The 21238-nt window shown below is 37.1% G+C and overlaps 1 protein-coding gene across 2 annotated transcripts in view; it reads left to right on the top strand.

The window, feature by feature from the left end:
* Positions 1–21238, top strand: part of GLRA2 (glycine receptor alpha 2) — a 174760-nt gene that overhangs the window by 100935 nt on the left and 52587 nt on the right. The gene's annotated exons all lie outside the window — the stretch shown is intronic.

Below are 21238 nucleotides of genomic sequence, written 5' to 3'. Positions count from 1 at the left end.
GCAGATCTTCTACTAATGAGAATCTGTTCTTCCTAATACTGGAAAAACTAAGTCTTCATCTCTATCCGTTTACATGTGCCAGTGTCATGTCAGAAATAATTTTTCAAGAAAGAGACCTTCCGAGGCACAACCAGGTATGATCGTTCAGTCACCCAGCTTCTCCTGTCATTTGATGCAGTGAGGACAGAGGACAGTGCTGACTGACTGTCCTTCCTCTGCTGAATCATTACATTCAGAAGGGAATCACATCCTTTATGATCTAATGCCATCAGGATGTTAGCTTCCCCAAAATGCTCATGTAAGAATGCAACGATTTGCACTTGGTCATGATTTTTTTTTTTTTTGCACAATTCATCAAGTTATGGAGACATGGATTTTTCGCTATTAATATGTCCACCAAGCAATTATTTTTATTTTGCTTATTTTTTTAACTCTCTACTTCATGGATTTTAAGAAAATGATTCTTGAGAATTATTTCTACTCAAAGGAAAGACAGTCCTGGATCCCTTTAATATGTTCATTGACTTGATATGGTGGGCAGGATTCTAAAAATGCCCTTTCACCCCAGAATCTATGAATGTGATGAGATATCACTGCTGTGATTGTATTATGTTGTATGGCGTAATTGACCTCAATACAGGGAGATGATCCGGGTGGGCCAGATCTAATCATGTGAGCCCTTAAAAGCAGAAAGCTTTCTCTGGTTGGTTGCAGAAGATGAAGTCAGAGATATCTGAAACACAAGAGAGATTCTATTCTGGCTTGAAGATGGAGGAGGCCACAAGAGAGGATAGGCAGCCATAAGGAGCTGAGAGGCCTTTGGCTGACAGTGATCAAGGAACAGGTATTTCAGTCCTATAACTACAAGGAACTAAATTCTGCCAATAATAAAAATGAGCTTGGAAGAGGAATTCAGGCTACAGATGAGAACACATCTGGCTGACATCCTGACTCCAACCTTATGAGATACCATGAACAGAACACAGCGATGCTGAGCCAAACTTTGCACCTACAGAAATGAGCTAATAAATGGATGTTTTAAGCCACTAGATTTATGGTAATATGTTACACAAGAGAAAACTAATCCACTTGGTTTCTTCTCTTTGGTTTCTTTCAAATGGCCAAGCAATAGATGAGGATTGAGTAGAGAAAATTAAAAGACCTGTGAAACACCCAGGGATTGACTCAGATTATTAGAGATTATGGGGTCATCTCAAGAAGAAAAGGCTCCAATTAACCCCATCTTCACAGTAATTACCACACTATAGTTGGGATAAGGAAAAGAATATCGCATCTTCCAGTGGGAGCCTAAGAGAGTTGACCAGGTCCTGGGTCTGACGATCATTTTTCCTCAAATTTGAAAAAATGACAGGAATGTCATTTTGCTTTGTGCTTCCCTTTCCTCCTTGATTTAGAAGGACTCATTCTCATTCCTGTAGCAATACGACCAAGGTCAGGAATGCTATGACAGCTTCATGAATGAAACAGGAACATGTTGACATCATCATTATCACAAAATCCATTATTAAAGCATACACAGCATAACACAGTGTCCAAGGTGTTAGAAAAGTGGAAGGTGTGAAGTGGTGATAAAAAGTAATTTCCAAAATTATAACAAAATATGATATGCTGATTCAGGAATCTTGGGGAAAAAAAGAAGACAGGAGTATGGGTCCTGTGTGTGTTTAACACAGAGCTAAAGCAAGAAGCTATTAAGAGAAGGATACATTTATCCACATTTATCTCATTGGCTTCTGCTTCCCCAGGCGTGCCACCAACGTTGCTGGATTTTCTCTATACTCCTGATATCCTTTACCCTTCTGCGGCCCTTCCAATTCTTATAAGGGATTTTTTTCAGAGAGATTCCCCATGATACTGTCCAAACGACACTCTTTTTTCTGAATCCAGAGTCTTCTCCTCAACAGAGCTCACGTCTCTTGCTCTGTTTGATAGAAAACTGAAGTTTAGATAAACTAATTAGATTTTTTAAAAATGAACTGAATTTTTTTTTAAGAATAGAGAAATTGAGGGTCATAGATTTTAATGAACTAATGGGGCAATCCAGATATTTGGAAAATTTCTTTTTCAAATAATATTCTCAGCTTTCTAAAAAATAGACAATTAATGGTAGAAAGAAATGAAGATTCAAAGCCTACTGGTTTAAGCAAAGAAAAGAAGTATGGTATTCCCCACAGCCAAAATCTCAAAAGGAAAAGCCCAGGGCATCAAATTCAGGTAATATGTTTTATTATCCTAACTTACAGTGTTTCTTTTGCTGATATGATTTCAGAAGATGGATTTATCTTTTTAATTAGTATCCTTTAAAAAAAACATAGAAGGCTCCTTGGTCTACCAAACAATAAATTTTATTTCCTACCTAAGTAAGTGGTTCTAAACTGTTTAAAGTATTGCTCTATCCTTAAACATTCCTACTTGTCAAATTAAATGCTGATTTGAGGGACAGGAACAAATGAGAGAAGATAATTCAGTTCAGTATTGGCTTTTGGCTTTACAGTTTGATAAAAGCAATCCCTTTCTTGTTTATTCTATACTTTTCTAGTGCTAACCTCTAATATTAATCATAGCCCTTTAATGAGTGTTGTAAATACTGTTCATTGTTCAATCTTCAAAAATATATTAACGCTTAAGGCTTCATCTTCAAGTGAAGTAGAATTTTGGTGGTGGCATAAATAAAAATGGCCCGAATGACTTTTGTATATGGCATTAATGAGAAATATTGATTTCATACAACTGATATAATTTCCCTGATCCATAGTAATGGATTAGGTATGTAAAGGTGAACAGCAACTTCTTGGCTTATTCCGCTCATGGTTTGATTACTTGGCGTGGGTACCGGAAAAAGAACTGCAAGGTGGATAATATATATTTTCCTTGATTTGAGCCATAGACCTTCTTTACCTACAGATAAAAGTGTCTAATAAATATTCTTCCTTTTCTTGCACTAGTGAAGGTGAACACTTAATTGGTGCCTTCATTTTTCTCTTCTCCATCCTGATGGCTGTATGTGCTTCTAATTCTTATTGCGTTTTATTTTCTAGTCTCTTCCTCGGGGATGGGAATTAACTTAAACTTTTAACAATACGAAACTGAGAAAAAATATGGAGAAATGACTGTAAACTCTATTTTCTGGTCTTTTCTTCTTTGAACCCATAATTAGACACTCTGTGCAAATACATGTGCAAATAGCAGAGTCATTTTTCAAAGCAAAATACTTTGAACAGAGATCCAAACAAAACACAGCTCTCAATCCATTATCTTGCCTCTTTGTAATTAACCTACAGGAAAGACTAGAACAAGAACTCATCACAGATTCTGGAGCAAAATCCTCCTGGGGCTTGCCAGACCTGGTACAATATTAGATGGCTGGTTTTCCCACAGAGTGAGATAGATGTGCTTTGAAAAATAATTAAAGGGCTTTTGTTTCTTGGGTGAATTAAAACTGCCCCTTTGCTTGCCTGTTCCCTTGTTTTCCTTTTACAATAACTCCACTGATCCTCTGTGAGTTGAAAAGTATCACAAATCAGTCTCTGCAAAAATAGCTTCTCTACCTTCCAACCCACATTTAAGAGTACATATCATTAAAGCCATCCCTCTGGAATGAGTGGAGACAAATGAACAGTCCTCCAGAAGACCATGATTAAATAATTACGGAGGAGAATTCTAGTAACCTAAGAAATAAAAATAGCCAATTGAGTTGAATGTTTATTATGTACCAAGCACTGTACTAGAAGTGATTTATACACATCATGTTACATGATGCTTAATACAACCTATATGGTAAGGTCACTATTATTATAGATAGATGAAGAAATTCAGCCTACCAACTTAGACTATGTGACCAGTGACTGGCAGAGACAAGATTAGAACCTAGACAGTTAAGAGTCTGAAGCCATGTGTTTTATGGCTCTGTTCTAGGTCCTTTCAATTCAACTGACCGGCATACTGTACTTGCATTGACTGCTTACTTGGTCTTGGGCGCCATAATGAATTGTTTATGTGATTAACTCATTAAACCCTTTAATTAACTCATTTAATCAAACAACAAATGAGGTAGGTGCTGTCAGTTAGCCCATTTGACACCTTTATAAACTGAGGCAAGAGAAGTTAAATAACTTGCAATCGTTAGAAAGGGAGTAAGGCAGAACACTGGAATTTGAATTTGGAAAACCTTTACCAGAGGCTGTGCTTTTAACTGTGGCCTCTCCTTCTGTCACTAAATAACTAACTTGAACCTTCCCATGAGAGGGAGATGGAAAAGTCAACTTAATTTAGGGAGCCAGACTCAGTCTTGGACAAATCCAGAGGGCTTGGAAGAGGGTAAGCGGGATGTGCAGGTAGACACGTGACAGAAGACTGCGAGTAACATGGTCCCAAGGGGAAGGTTTAGCAAAGGTAGGGAGGGTCTGTCAGCAGAGGAAGGTGGGCAGCCCCATTGCCATAACCTCGGTGTGTCCTAGGGAGGCACATCTTTTGATGGTGTTGAAAATGGGAAGAGATTTTTACTCAAGGCTTCAATTTTCCTTTCCTGCTGTCTGTATGCCTGGGACCTCATAAAAGACAGCGAGAGCCACTCTGGGGCCACGTTTTCACAACTGCAAAAACCTGAGTAAATCAAGCAAAATAAGTCATTATTCCTCTTCACATTAGCTGTAGAAAGCCTGACATGAGCAAGTATGAACAGATGTGGGCAAAGCACAGAGGGATCCGAAAGCATATAATTAAACACAAAACAAAATGCAGTGAGGAATGAGAAGGTTCTGTTCTGGGCTTACTTTGTCCACAGGGAGACTTAGGAGTCAAGGATCACTCTGAGGAAATACCAAAAATACACCTAAAACATGTCTCCAAAACACATGTGCCTTCAACTGTGGGGCTGAAAGATGCATGGATTGAAGCTAAAGTTTGACTTCAATAGTGATTATGATAGTTTATATTTGCATGGCATCTTAAATTTACAAGTGATTTTCTCATTATTTAATTTCCAGAGCAGCCTTCGAAGGTAGGCAGGACTAGATCTCCTTCGCAAAGGAGACAATGAAGAGCCCAAGCCCCACAGTCAGTGGTTGACAGAGCTAGAGTTGAAATCCAGATCTCATGACTACTGGTCTGAGGTTACAGGAGGCTGAACAGAGGAGCAACAGGGGAGCAGGGGGGACCCATTAACAGAGGAGAGCCTGCCACAGCCAGAAGATAGATATTAAGAAAAAAACGATAAAAAACTAAGGGCAAACACCATTTTTTTTAAGGTGAGCTAGATAGCGGTTTGTGGCTATATAACTGAAGAAGCACTCCCATTTACCTGGTCATTTACCTGGTCAGATTATGGGAGGGACATAAAAGTGTTGCTTTTTGAGATGGGTAGAATACTTTCAAGCAGAGATGAGGTGGAGAGAATTGTAGGGTGGAAGAGACAACGTGAATGAATGTAAAAAAGCAGAAATCAATGGCATAAATGAAGAAAAATGACTTGCCCAGTACAATTGTTGCCTGGATATGTGAAAGGGAATAGCAGAGAATAAAGCTGGCAGGGGCCGGGGGATGGATAATACCACGGACACTTCTGAATGCCAAGCGACATAGTTTGAGCCTAATTCTTAACTGCCATATAAGCTTTGGAGAACCAATAATAATTTATAAACACTGAGGTAACACACTGTCAGCCTCGTGGGTTTGTTGTGAAATTTTAGTGAAATGTTGATGCCAAACTGTTTTGTAAACATATGATTTAAGTAATATTATATAATTGCATTCACCCATTCATTCATTTATTAATTCATTTCACAAGTATTATTTGAGGGCCCATTACATATCAGGAATGGTATAAGCATTTGGTATTCATAAATGAGCAAGACTTATCACTATGCATTCAGTGGCTGACAGCCTAGCAGGGAAAGTGAACATTTAAATAAATAATTACAATTAAGTACTCTGAGGTAAATGTACACATGGTGCTGTGAAAGTACAGAAGGAAGATCTGATAAACTCTTCCTGGAAGAGTCACAGGGGAAATGAATCTTGAACACCTGAATCCCGAATAACCACAGTTCTAAGTGTAGGAGCTATAATTATTAAATAAGAAAACATAGCAGAAAGTCTTTGAGATATTGGATTAGACAAGGTTTTCTCAGACAAATTACAAAAAGCACAAGCCATAAAAGAAAAAATGCTAAAATGGACCTTATTAAATTTAAAATGACATTTACGTAAATGAAAAAGCAAGCCATAGACTGGGAGAAAATATTTGCAAGACGTATAGGTGAACAGAAAGCTTATATCCAAAATATAAAAAGGGCTCTTACAAGTCAATAACAAGAGAAACAAACAACCCAATAAAACAATGGGCCAAAAAGTTTCAACAAATACTACAAAGAAGATCTATAAATGGCTAGTAAAGAAAAGACAGCATCATTAGTCATTAGGGTAACGCAAACTAAAATCACAAGACACCATTATACACCCACTGGAATGGTTAAGTTAAAAAGACTGATTATACCTAACGGTGGTGAGAATGTGGAGCTTTTGAAATCTTCATGTATTGCTGGTAAGAATGTAAAAAATGCAAAATGTAAAAGCGCATTTTAAAATAATATGGCAGTGTCTTATAAAATTAAAGACACACCATATAACGCAACAATCCCACTCCTAGGTATTTACCCAAAAGAAATTAAATGTATGTCCACACAGACTTGTATATAAATGTGCATAGTAGCATTCTTCATAATATTCTAAAATGGAACATGACCCAAGTGGCCATCAGTAGCTGAATGAATAAACACACTGTAGTATATCTACACTCAGAACTTTTAGAGAATAAGGACTGGTGGTCCTTATTTATCTGTAGAAGTAAGACAAAATTAAGGCTACAAAAAAGAAAGCATACCTAATGGCTGTACGTTTTGGCAACAGAGATAAAGCACAGCTAGCAAAAATTTGAGGACAATGAGAAGAATAAGTTCACTCCTAATAACTTAAAAATATTTAGGCAACCTTAAATATACTTTATTTTTAATGCTGAGAGATTAACTTTTAAAGTAAATAAAGCCCAAGATGCAATATGTCCTCTTTCTCTCTAATATTTACATTTTCTGTCCTGCCTAATCTGATTCCCCAGATATACTCCTGTCTTCTTCTCTCATCAGGAATATGTGGATTTTGATCACTTACTTAAAAAAAAGAAAGTAGAGCTAAAAAATGTTAAACAGTTATGAAAAGTGATTTCTTAAAAGTTGATCTTTAAAACTTTTCATTGTTATGAATCAGTTAGTTGACAAATATGTAATGATTATTCAATGCAAGAATTCTAGACAAGCCAAATAAAACACCAAGTTACAGATTCATGTAAAACATAATATTCCAGCCCAGGCAGTACTGTATTGCATATATTAAAACATAATAGGAATATTTTAGTTTCTGATTATCACAGGACTAGTGCACTAATCACCTTCAAGAACTAATAAAACATTGATGCAAGGAAAACAAAATCTAAACACATCATAATGACTACAGGAAAATCTCTGATGAAATATTATTATATATAATAAACGACAATTTTGAAAGCTTTCTCAAACTGTGTTTTAATCATGTTTGTCTCCATTAAGCCTCTAAGTTAATTAAATAGGCAAACCAACTTGAGACAAGGAAATTGATTTTCTGCATAGAACACTCTCAACAGAGTAGCAGACATAAGAAGAGGGTAAATTTTTCTTCCTGTGTGCAAATTAAGCTCCGTTAAAAAAAAAATAACAAAATCCCTGTTCCCTTGTTCCCTTCTGTTCTTTTGTTCTTAGTGACATGTTAATCGAGTAAATATGGCAGGAAGGGAAACTACATCTGAATGTTCTTGTACCTTTCACCTCTGGGAAAACAAAATCTCCAGTCTCATTAGAGAGAACCTCCACTCCCCCTAGCCTCCTCCCTAGTGGAGCCTGGGCACTGAGGCCCAAGGAGTGGATCCCACTTCTGTTTTACCCACCAAGGAATTCTAGTAGCAATCTGTTCAGCATGGATCCAAAAAAAGAAAACACAGCTTGCGCATGACTTTTTAAATTATTATAAAAAAGGCTGCCTAGTCCTTTGCTTTCCATGTCATCACAATCTCCTCATCTCTACCCCAATGGTCTTAAGAGCACCAGGGTCTCATTTGCATTTGCCTCTCCAAAAGAGAAACCAGAAAGACCAACGTTTGCCTCTGTTTGTAAGGTTAGAGGAAGCTTTTCTGTGGCATCCCAGGCTTGAGTCTTTGACATGGGATTTTATTATTTTAGTGACTTCATCAATGTCCACTTAGAAACTAGAATAAGTGAATGGAGGGCCCTCTGCTATATTGCTTAACTAAAAATCAAAAGAATATCCTTTTGTGGAATGTGGTTGCTGAGAAGCACGTTCTCAGATGGAAGGTAGAAGAAAGAATTTTTCCTATACCCTTTTGCTTAGCATCTGCGTGATATCAGTAACTCTATATTTCAGAAGGTGTGTGTCAACAATCCACCTGTGACAGAGTAGTATTCAGTGTAGAGCATGCCATCTCCGAAATAATTACATGCAAATGTGAATATATTCTTTATTCTTCTCCTGTTGAATTTGAAGAACAGCAAGACCTTAATCATTTCCGAAAGTGGTATTACTTTTTCATGAGGGAAGAATTTGCTAATAAATGAAGTTCAAGCAGGAGCTTTTAAATAATTCCAGAGAACTATTTTTCCCACACTTTGCAATTCTAAACCTGTGAATAGGGCACGGTGTGCTTTTTGAGATGTAAGGATCTGCGTGTTGAGAGATTTTGAAGTAAAATCATGCCTGATATTGTAAAATAAAACTGTATTATAATATTAAAATATAAAATATATAACATATTAAAATATAAATTTGTGTTTTATTTTAGAATATCTACCATCCAATTATAGCTTAACTCCATGTTATTGTATTCAGATATCCCACAGTAAAATCAGGTGTGTTGAAATGTAAAGCTCCAAAGAACAAACCTAACTTGGAACATATGCGACTAACTTTACTTAGCGTGCTTTCTCAAGGCTGTCATCTAGGCCCTGCTTCGCTTGCTTGAGCAGAAATTGAACCAGGGATTACTGAACATAAGTGAGGACAGAGAATCATCCTGATGTCCTTGAGAGAGGAGAGAGACACTGCTGTGTGCTCCCTTCTGAGTTTTCTTTCCACACACAGATAGCATGTGGGCGTTTCTATCTCTAACACATTTTTAGTCTTTGAAATCAGCATCCACCTCTGGTGAACTTACATTTGTACTCAGTGCCCTAAGCATGATAAATGCTAAAAATATTTGGGGGTGAAGGACATGGTACCCTGGATGTTCAAGGTATTCCAAAATGGAGGCGCATGAGAGCTGTTTGGATGGAAACAAATAAGCCAGGTGTCAGGTCCACACTGCACAGGGGCTACTTACACATTGGGAATTCTGTAGAGAAGAAAGCAAGCGCTTAGTTGGGTAAATCCCGGAATCATGAAGTTTCATTTTGGAAATAGGAGAAGCTGGGTAAAAACAAACCAGGTTGAGCTCAGAGCCAATGTGGGTTGTGTGGAGCATCTGTGGGGCAGAGAGCTGAGTCACTGCCAAGGTTCTCTATTACTCTCGCAGTGGTGGGTTCCCCTTCTCCCTCCTGTACTCCAGGCAAGGACATCTGGAATGGGCCTCTCTTCATTATTTTTTCAGCCACCCCTGATTTACTCCCTGCCGTAGACCTGGACAGGTGATGACCAGATCAGATTCTCACGAGAAGTCTGTTATTCTTGGTGACAGTAATCCGAACTGAAAGTTCCTGTATAACCCCCTCCTGACTCTTTGATGGCCACTACTCCCTGGAGGAATCTGAAGGAGGCTTCTGCAGCTGCACTTTTGGATCTGTGCCATTCTCAGAATCAGTCCAGAAGGAGGTTTCTATAGCTTAGTATTTATTTTCAGTTCTTAAGATATTTTCTTAATTGCCTCCCTCGGCATCCTCCTAGTTCTTGCTGGCTGCATTTTATACGGGGCTCTGTTGCTTGCCTTTGTACATTGTTGCTTTTCAATTGTTCCCCAGATATAATGGAATCTCACTATGAAATATGGGGTCTATGCCACAGATACATCTGTGTTAGAACACGGCACTTTGCATGTTTATTTCATAATTATATGTAGGCTATTTTCGAACACTGATCACTTCTTGCACCTGGGAACCTTTGTACAGAACTTGAGGACCGGCAGTATCGGCATCACCTGGGAGCTTGTTAGAAATGTAGGATCTCAGGCCCTGTCCCAGACCTACTGCATCACAATCTGCAATGTAAGAAGACCTCTAGGTGATTCATGCACACATTATAATTTGAGACACATTGGGCTACAGCAGCGGTTTCTGAAGCAGGGGCTGTACATTACTCACATAGAGAACTTAAAAAAAACCACCACCACCAAAGTTAGGTCCGACTCCTAGAGATTCTAATTGGTTTGATATGGGGCCCTGATATCATTTTTAGGTTTCATATCTATTTTAAAGGGCACCCACAGTTGAGAAACACTACTTCTCCAGAATAAGTGCTATTAGGTAAGATTTGTATCCTTTTAGCTGTACAAGTTGCATACTCAGTGTTAGACTGGAAGATCCTTGAAGGCCAAATCCACATCTTCTATTTTTTATGTGTCCTCCAAGTTTCCCTTTATGCAGGGCTTAGCATATGGTGGTTACTCACTTACATGTTCATGGCTGATGGGGTACGAAAGTGGGAGAGAGATTGCTAGGGTTCATCTCCTAGCTCTACAAGACATGACGTCTTTGACCTTGAGCAGACCACTGAACTTGTTATGAAGCCCACTTTTTGGTCAGTCAAATGTGAATGGCTTGCTATTCTAGTAGTTACTCAGTCATTCATGCAATATTTATGAGCACCTATTCTGTTCCAGGTGCTGTTCCAGGCACTGAGGATACAGTGATAAATAACCAAGAAAGGAAAAGCTCTTGTCCTCATAGAACTTGTATTATAATGTGATAGGCATAACAAACAAGCAAATAAACAAAAGTATAAAGGATAGACACACAGGTAGTGATCAGTACTAAGAAGAAAAATGGAGCAAAGTGATGGAGAGTGGCAGATTGTGTGGGGACAGCAGCATAGCTGGGTGATCAGAGAAGAGGTCTGTGAGAAGGGGACATCTGAGCAGAGGCTTGAATGATGGAAGCAGCCAGCCAGGCAAGCATAGGCAGACAGCCTGAAAGAATAAAATCCCTGAGGCGAACAAAGCTAGGACTAGTCAGGGGCAGACATAAGGCAAGGGTGGCTGCAGCAGGATCCTTTGTAGACGTCACGAGTCTATGACTTAAAGGACCAGGTAGCTTTATTGGAGAATCATAACTATCAGAGCTATAGTGCATTTTGTGGGAAACATAAACTACCTGAAGGTAAAAATATCTAAATATTTGACGCAGCAGCAAAGTAACAAAAACCAGAGCATTATCATCACTGGCTGAACTTCATTTCTCAATATATGAGTGTTTTACTCTGGAATCCACGGGACTGTGTTCCCAAACACAAACAGAGACCATATTTACTGCTCTAGACACTGCCTCGAGTTCTGTGGATGTACTCCCAGCTCTCTTGTGTGATGAAGAGGTCCAGTGAGGCACTCTCCTGCTTCTGCTTCCTCTTATCAAAGCTCTGTGAACTGCTCAGCAAGCCAGGATCAGAGGCCTGGCTTTCTGAGAGCTGGAACTTAGCTCTGGTTCCAGGTAAGAAGCAGAACACCATTATTTTGTTGCTGTCTTGCTTCTTGAGCCATTTTTTTTCAGATGTCATGGTTTTATTTCTACAGTTCAACCACCAGACTCCAGACTTTCTGGTTCCATAGCCTGAGCTCATTGTCATATAGCTTACGTGCTTGACGGACACCTACTTAGCTTACAAAATTCAACTTAAGAGTCTACTCTCCATGTAGCTTTCCCTTACCTCCCTCTCATCAGGTCTAAATACTATAGCAAAAACTATATAATTACAATGTTAAAGTCTTATTCTGTGTCAGACTCTATGTTTAGTGCTGTACTTACGTAACCCTTATAAAATTAGGCTGTCTCCTGGCCAGGCAGTAAAATGGTTTTATTCCAAGTCCTACACTGTAAAATTAAATTGTAGTTTTCGTCCTTATTGCATTCTCTCTAAAAACTCCAGAAGGAGAATTACATTCATAACACAGAGCAATACTTCTTAGAACCCTTCTCTCCCCACTTCCCCACACCATCTCTGCAGCCTACAAAGCAGTGCATGAGAGCTGCCTCCAATCCCATTTCTTCCAAACTTCCACAACTCTCTCCCTAAAAACTCATCCCAGGATAGACTTTCTTCCCTCACTCCCTCCCTCCCAACTCCCTCTTCTTTCCAAATCCAGTTTTTTTCTCTCTCTAGAGAAGCTCTGTATCTTTTCCAGGATAAATCAGTCTACTATGTTCTACGCTTTTTTCATGTTGGCTTGAATTCCACATAGCCAAGAGGACGGGTGCTCAATCAGCTGACCTCACCACAGGGGCAGCCTTAGCGGCAAAGGAAAAAAGAAGAGAGAAGACAATGGCCATCCATGTGTTTATATTTCCCCTTGTCACATAAGTTCCTCAATTTATTATCCCCTCTGAGATGAGTCTAAATCTTTGCCATTTTTTTCCCCAGTCCTTCACTTTTGGTCTCCGTGTGTCTCTAGGTCTCAAGTGAATCTCTTGTAGGCAGCATACAGATGGGTCTTGTTCTTTTTATCCACTCAGTCACCCTACATCTTTTTTTATTTTTTTTTCTGAATATAGTTGACACACCATGTTACATTAATTTCAGGCGTACAACCTTTAGTGATTTGACAAGTTGATACATTATGCTATGTTCATCACGCGTATAGCTACCATCTGTCCCATTACATCACTATTACAATGCCATTGACTGCATTCCTTATGCTATGCTTTTCATTCCGGTGAATTGCTCATTCCGAAACTGGAGGCCTGTATCTCCCTCTCCCCTTCACCCATTTTGTCCAATTCTCCGCCCCTCCTCCCACACCCTGGCAACCATCAGTTTGTTCTCTGTACTTATAGTTCTGATTTTGCTTTTTGCTTACTCGTTTTTAGACTCCATTTATATGTGAATTATACAGTATTTGTCTTTCTCAGTCTGACTTATTTTACTTAACATAATGCCTTTGAGGTCCATCCATGTTGTCTCAAATGGCACGATCTCATCCTTTTTATGGCTATGTAGTATTCCATTGTGTATATATTCTGCATTTTTCTTATCCATTCGTCTATTGATGAATACTTAGGTGGCTTCCATGTCTCAGCTATTGTAAATAATGCTGCAATAAACATAGAGGTGCATATATCTTTTTGAGTTAGCGTTCTCTTTTCCCTGGGTAAATACCCAATAGTGGAATTATTGGATCATATGGTACTTCTATTTTCAATTTTTTTTGAGGAATCTCCATACTGTTTTCCACAATGGCTGTGCCAATTTATGCCAATTTACATTCCTTTTTCTCCACATCCTTGCCAACACTTGTGGTTTCTTGTCTTCTTAATTTTAGCTGTTCTAATAGGCATGAGGCGATAGCTCACTGTAGTTTTGATTTGCATTTCCTTGATTATGAGTGATGTTGAGCATCTTTTCATGTGCCTGTTGGCCAATTGCATGTCTTCTTCAGAAAAATGGCTATTCAGGTCCACTGCCCGTTTGTTAATCAGATTTTTTGGGGTGTGCTGAGTTGTAGGAGTTCTTTATACATTTTGGATATTAACCCCTTATCAGATATATCATTTACAAATATCTTCTCCCATTCAGTAGATTGCCTTTTTGTTTTGTTGATGGTTTCCTTTGCTGTGCAAAAGCTTTTTATTGTGATGAAGTCCCAATAGTTTATTTTAGCTCTTGTTTCCCTTCCCTTAAAAGACGTATCTAGAAAAATGTTGCTACAGCTGATGTCAGAGAAATTACTGCCTGTGCTCTCTTCTAGGATTTTTATGGTTTCAGGTCTCATGTTTAGGTCTTTAATCCATTTGGAGTTTATTTTTGTGTATGGTGTTAGAAAGTGGTCCAGTTTCATTCTTTTGCATGTACCTGTCCAGTTTTCCTAACACCATTCATTGAAGTCTTTTCCTCACTGTATATTCTTTCCTCTTTTGTTGGAGATTAACTGACCTTGTATATGTAGGTTTATTTCTGGGATCTCTATCCTGTTCCATTGATCTATGTGTCTTTTTGTGCCAGTGCCATACTGTTTTGATTCCTGCAGCTTTGTAGTTTATCTTGAAATCTGGAATTGTGATACCTCCAGCTTTGTTCTCCTTTCTCAGGATTGCTTTGTTATTTGGAGTCTTTTGTGGTCCCATAAACATTTTAGTATTATTTGTTCTAGTTCTGTAAGAAATTCTTTTGCTATTTTGACAAGGATTGCAATCAATCTGTAGATTGCTTTGGGTGGTATGGACATTTTAACAATATTTTTTCTTCTAATCCATGAGCACGGAAGATCTTTTCATTTGTTTGTGTCATCTTCAATTTCTTTCATCAGTATTTTATAGTTTTCAGAGTACACGTCTTTTATTTCCTTAGTTCAGTTTACTCCTAGGTATTTTATTACTTTTGATGCAATTGTAAATGGTGTTTTTTAAAATTTCTCTTTCTGCAATTTTGTTGTTAGTGTATAGAAATGCTACCAATTTCTGGGTATTAATTTTGTACCCTACCACTTCACTGAATTTGTTTATTACTTCTAGGAGTTGGTTTTTTTTTTTTTTTGCGGAATCTTTAGAACTTTCTATGTATAGAATCATGTTGTCCACGAATAGTGACAGTTTTTGCTAACTTAAGATGAAGAAGGAGGGGTAAGCCATTCGCCCAATCCGATAAGGTAAATAAATATGGATCCAGAACTTGAATCCAGTCTGAATAGATAAAAGCCCTCAAGTTTAGCCAGACCAGACACTGGGTACATGACCTAACCCCTTCAATCTCTCTTAAGGGCTCTAGTGTCCTCTAAAACAGAGGTCAGCAAGCTATGGCCCATGGGCCAAATCCAGCTCACTATCTGGTCTTATAAATAAAGTTCTATTAGAATATAGTCATTGTCATTCATTTACATAGTTTCTACAGCTGCTTTTGCACTACAAAGGCAGAACTGAGTAGTTGTGAGAGAGAATGCAAAACCTAAAATAATTACTATATGACACTTTGCAGAAAATGTTTGCTGACTCTTACTCTGGAATAAGACCTCATAGCACATCTTAACAGTTGGCTGGAAACAGGCCAATTCACCACAAATAGTTTTAAAGGAATTTGAGAACTTGATAAATTTATTAAATATGGTAAATTGGTCATTCAGTAAATTTATTTGCTGCAAGTTGGGTTCTGACAAATTTTTTCACTCAGTAAATTCATTCAAGAATTATTTATGGAGTATCTACTATGAGCCAGGTTCTCTTCAGATTTATGAATGGAAATGACCCCCCCCCCCCATGCTTTTATACATTACATTGCAGCAGCAGGAGACAGATAATAAACAATACATATAATAAATAAGTAAATTATATGGTACTTTAGAAGGAGATATGGGCTGTGGGATTAAAAAAAAGTCGATGGGAGATTGAGAGCACAAATGGAGGGATACAATTTTAAATGGTATTTTTCAGAGTAGACGTTTCCTCAACATTTCTCCTCATTGAGAAGAGGATATTGAGCAAAGACTGAATGAAGTGAGGAGAAAGGCACATAGGTATTTAGGAAAGAACATTCCATGCACAGGGACCAGTCAGTGTGAAGACACTAAGGTGAGAACAACAAAGAGGACAGCGTGTCTGGAGTAGAGAATGAAGGGGAAATTAGTAGATTTGGTCAAAGTAATTATGATGGAGGTACCATGTAGATCCTTGTTGACCAATGGAAGGATTTCAGCTTATAGTCTAGGTGAAATATGGGTAATGGAATTTTTTGAACAGAGAAGCAACATGATACAATTCAAGTTTTAAAAAGATTACTGCAGATACTTTGTTGATAATGGATTCTGTAAGAACAAGGGAAGGAGTGGAGATAGTACTGATTAGGAGGCTACTGTAGTCATTCAAAGGAAAGATGATGGAGAGTGGGACCAGTGGCTGGCAGTGGAGAGACAAGAAATGGTTGCATTCTGCTGGATATATATTGGATTAGAGCCAACAAAACTTCCTGATGGACTGAATATAGAATTTAGATTAAAAAAAAAAGTAGTTAAACTTATTAGCATAGCAACTAGAATGGAAGTACCAACTAATATGACCATGGAAAAGATTTCAGGTACAGCAGGTTAGTATAGATGTCCATGAAACATCAAAGTAGAGTTACTGAGTTGGCATTACATACACAAGTGTGGAGTTAATAGAAGGTTCTGGCTAAAAATGCAAATTTCATTGATTAGAATATAGCTCATGACATTTCTTTGTTTCTGTATATTCTTTGATGGCAGGACCTTTTCTCATTCATCTTTTTATCTCTAGTCCTTAATATGGTGTCAGGAGCACAATGGATAACACTGTATTTTACTGATATTCAAAGATGCTACATGAATGAATGAATAGGTAAATGGACAGATACTTTAATGAGAACAATTTACACACTTTGAGAAAGGACTATTTTCCTTCTGTGGAAGAAAGAAGACCTCAAATTACTTAGTTTACCTTTAATAGTATCTAGAAGCAGTGTTCATGTAGGTATCATGGTAAAAGATCACACATGACCTTCAAATTTGGCAGCAGGCAGTCATTACCATCATGTTAGTTGTATGAAGACAATAAACACATTGGCAGTCCTAATTCTTGTTATTCTTGATATAAAAAAATGACTCAGGTTGATCAAAAAAGAGTTGTCAATTTCTGAACAAGCTGGATGATCAGAGAAAATGAATTCCAAAGAAAAAGGGCAGGAAAATTCACCCATCTGGGAAAAATTCTGTAGTTGAAAACTGTGCCCAGAGAAATATAATAAATTCTAGAAAGTAGATAACTTTGCTAAAACTTAATTTTAAAACAGATTTGTCAATATCATCCAGTCTAACAAGTGAGTATATTTTCACAGATTACTTAATTTTTGATCTGAATAATATCTCAAGCCTATGATTTATTAAAATTAGAAATTCTAGCCAGATAAATATAGTACTAATATGGATATTTAATCACTTTTAATTTTCAGATTTTATTTGATAAAGGGGGTGGAATAGTTAGCTGGGTAAAACTGAAGTGCAAGGACATCTGAGATTTATTATTTCCCTGAATACTCCCCAGTTTGTCATTATAACTCTTTTTGTTGACTTGTGATAAATGAAGATGAATTACACATTCTAAGATCTCTGTCTCTTTAAAATTCATGAAGCAGAACAAAACACACAGATGCACACACACCACACACATACACACAAAGACTCACACAAATACTTATTAATGAAAATTCACAACCAATAAGACACTTTTACTTAAAGGGGCAGATATGATGCGATTTCATATTTTTCACATTAACTTCAGGTTTTATATTACTGCACAAAAAGATGAGCAACACAATTCACTTAAGCTAACTCAGTCTCAAAACTATATTTCATAAGTCAATCAGAGAAAGACAATTATATGGTTTCACTCATATGTGGAATTTAAGAAACAAAACAGAAGGATCATAGGGGAAGGGAGGGAAAAATAAAATGAAATCAGAGAGGGTGACAAACCATGAGCGACTCTTAACTATAGGAAACAAACTGAGGGTTGCTGGAGGGGAAGGGGTAGAGGGATGGGCATTAAGGAAGGCACGTGATGTAATGAGCACTGGGTGTTACATGTAACTGATGAATCACTGAACTCTACCACTGAAACTAATAATACACTATATGTTAATTAATTGAATTTAAATTTTAAAAAAACTTTCAAAGTTCTAAACCAAAAGGAATAAAAAATTTTGTGTTACTATAGGGGAAAAAAAACCTGTATTTCAGATGTGAATGATTAAAAAATAGAGACATTATCCTGGTAAGAATTCCAGGGCCCAAATAAAATGTATATGAATGTTCAGGCTTTAGGGCTTAGTTGCACCTGATTTATAAAAATGTTTATTTAATTTTCTGAACAGGCAATATATTTATATGAATGCCCATATAATGTACTAAAAGGAAGTCTTCCCTGACTCCATCTTCCACAGGCCCACTTCCTAAGTTTGTATCCCTCTCAACAGGTAAACATTTCACATATTTATCAGGAATACACACAGTTACAAATTTAATCTATAAAAAGATTAGAACTTATATGGTATTGAGCCTTCTTATGCAAGTACACGGAATGTCTTTTCATTTGATTCCTAAATCAACTTTTGTGTTCTTGCACATTTCTTAAGTATATTTGTAAACATTTATTCTTTTTCTAATGCTATGGTGAATAAGTTATTTTATTACACTCTTACATGAATAAAAGTTTTTGATTTCTATATATTAATTTTGTACTTTACTACCTTAGTGAATTCTTTCAATACTTGAAGACTTTTCAGTTGATTCTCTTGGGTTTTCCAGGAAGATTGTTAAATGATTCACAAGCAGTTTTATTACCATCTCCTTTCTAATTTTTATAGTTCTAATTAGTTAAGTTCTTTGGCTAATTGCCTTAATGTCTACCTCTAGTATAATGTTGCACGATAAGGGTAATGTGGGCGTCCCTGCCTTATTCCTGACACTAGTTGTAATTGTACCAGTGTTCCCCCTGTTAAGCATGGTTCTGGCTTTTGCATACATAGTTTCCAAATTAATATTATTGAATATTTTATCAAGAATTTACGTTGAATTTTACAAATATCTGTTTAGCATATCAGAAGATGACCTTATAATTTCTCACATTAGATTCTGGGCCCAGATGGCTTCACAGAGGACTTCTAATATACCTTGAAAGAGAATAATTCTAATCTGTTTGTCTATTCCAAAACCTGATGTGTGAAAGAGAAACTTCTAAATTATAAAGCAAATAGTGATACCAAAATTCCCCCAGAAGATTACACACACACACATACACACACACACACACACTCTCTCTCTCTCTCTACAACTGCAGACAAGACTTACTTAGAAAAATGGATGCAATAATTCTACATGGCAAACAATTCAGCAAGGCATTAAAAAATAAGTTATAACCAAATGGGATTTATTAAAGAATACAATGATAATTTGCTCTAAGAAAATCTATTGCTAAAGTACTTCATATTAATTTATGTAAAGAGGGAAATCATACGGTTATCTGTATGCTGAAAAAGGTAGTCCTTGAATAAATGTCTCTATTTTTTCTTGGAAAATGGTCTACTTTGATTTTTAAACAATTCCTTCTGGGATCAGTTTCAGTAAATCATATTTTTCTACAGTATTATCCATTTCATCCAGGTTTTGAAATATGTTTAAGTTGAACAAGGTAGTCTCTTAGTAGTCTTAATTTTCTTTTTCTGTTTTTTGACCATTAAAACCATATAAAATCAGAAATGATATTTTCTCTTTCTTGGTTAGTCCAGCTAGCAGTTTATCTTGTTGTTTTATTATAAAAAGCTAGTTTTTCACTGTATTTATTTTTCAAATGATTTCCTTTTCCTAACTCATTAGTTTCTGCTTATAAAAGACAACTTTTAAGTTCTCCCTTCTACTTTCCTATAGTCTATTTTATTTACTGATACAATATTAAATATAAATATCATTCTGAGTACTGCACTACATAGGCCCTATAAATTGCAATACATATTTTCTTACTATTTTCTAGACACTACGCGGTTTCGGTTTATATTTCCTCTTTGATTCAAAGATAAAGAGAAATGCATTTTACCCCAAAAAGAAAGGTCTTATTTTCTGGATTTCATTGTTCTTGTTTTTGTTTATTTCTAGTTCTCCCATATTATGAGAAAATGCTTGCTGTACTATTTCCAATTTTTGAAGGTTATTGAGATGGTCTTTGTAGTCTAGTGCATGGTTGATTTTTGTGAACACTCTATGGGTATGTGCAAAGAAAGCATATTCTTTATTTAGAGAGTTCAAAAATGTCAGTTAGATCTTCCTCATTAATTACATTATTAGGTCTTCCATTCATGCTCGCTTCAAGTTTCAACTTACTGGACATTTCCTCTGACACAGGTTTTCAAACCAGGCACACTCTAAGCCTTTCCTCTCTGCTCATCTGGCACCTGCACTCCCTGCTATTTTCACAATTCTTACCCTGTATTATAACTGTTTATTTACTTGTCAACACGTTCAAGGTCCTTGAGAACAGGGAGCATGTCTTGTACATTGTTGTATCCTCAGGACCTGCCAGTACTTGGCACATAGAAGATCCTCAGAATCATTTGTGGAATGAATGGATGAGTATCTCCACAGCTTTCCCTCCTTTAGAATTCCTCTTAGAGAAGAAGACTAGGGAGAGGGAGCTAGATACTGGGAAGAAAATATTAAGGATAGATTGAAGGTGTCTGGCAAGTAGATAACATCCTAAACAAGTCCTATGATTCCCATCCAGACATTGGCAGCCTCCAACATTGGTACCCAGCTGTGGTCAGTAGCACACCAAGAGCCCAAGTACATCAGAAAAAGTGGCAAAGTGGCTAGTGTTCATCACCAACATTTTCTACTTTTATTCTGTACCCAGCCCTTGAAGAAGCTACAGATCTCATATGACTGATCTAGTTCCAACATTCAGAAACCTCCTCAGTCCTTTTTTTTCCTCTCTGCAATGTAAATTCCAGCCAATTAGGCCAGTCTCAGTTAAGTACTGATTATATTAAAGCAATTTGCAATGAGTTGTGACTGACTCTATAACTTAATTTTTCAGGACATATGTTCATCCCCAAATGGGAGCCTGCTAATCCAAATACATCTTGAGTTAGTTGCTGTTTATCTCTTCTGAATAGCACCTTCACCTCCAAGCTTAATTATGCTTTCAGAATGCACGGGATCAGCATAGTTTAAAGCAGGCAGTCATAGACAATCTTGCCCTTTTCGTTTCTGTTCCTCATCTGGAAAATGAGGGAATTTAGTTAGCTCATCTAGAAAGTTGTCTCAGCTCTAAAATTCAGTGATTGGTGTTCTGTCATCTAGTCCTTGCAAATTACTCTAAATAACCTCAGTCACCGCTGAAGAATTAGAAAGGACAAGCAAGGCCAATATTGAACCTGATCAATCCTCAAATTGGGGGAGGAGATAGTATAGTCAGTCTTTGACTAT

This window comes from Ursus americanus, chromosome X (genome assembly GCF_024610735.1).
Source record: "Ursus americanus isolate L20-20 chromosome X, mUrsAme1.1.p, whole genome shotgun sequence".
Lineage (NCBI taxonomy): Eukaryota > Metazoa > Chordata > Mammalia > Carnivora > Ursidae > Ursus > Ursus americanus.
The sequence above is the reverse complement of the archived record's forward strand: the minus strand, read 5'-3'. Positions and strand labels throughout refer to the sequence as shown.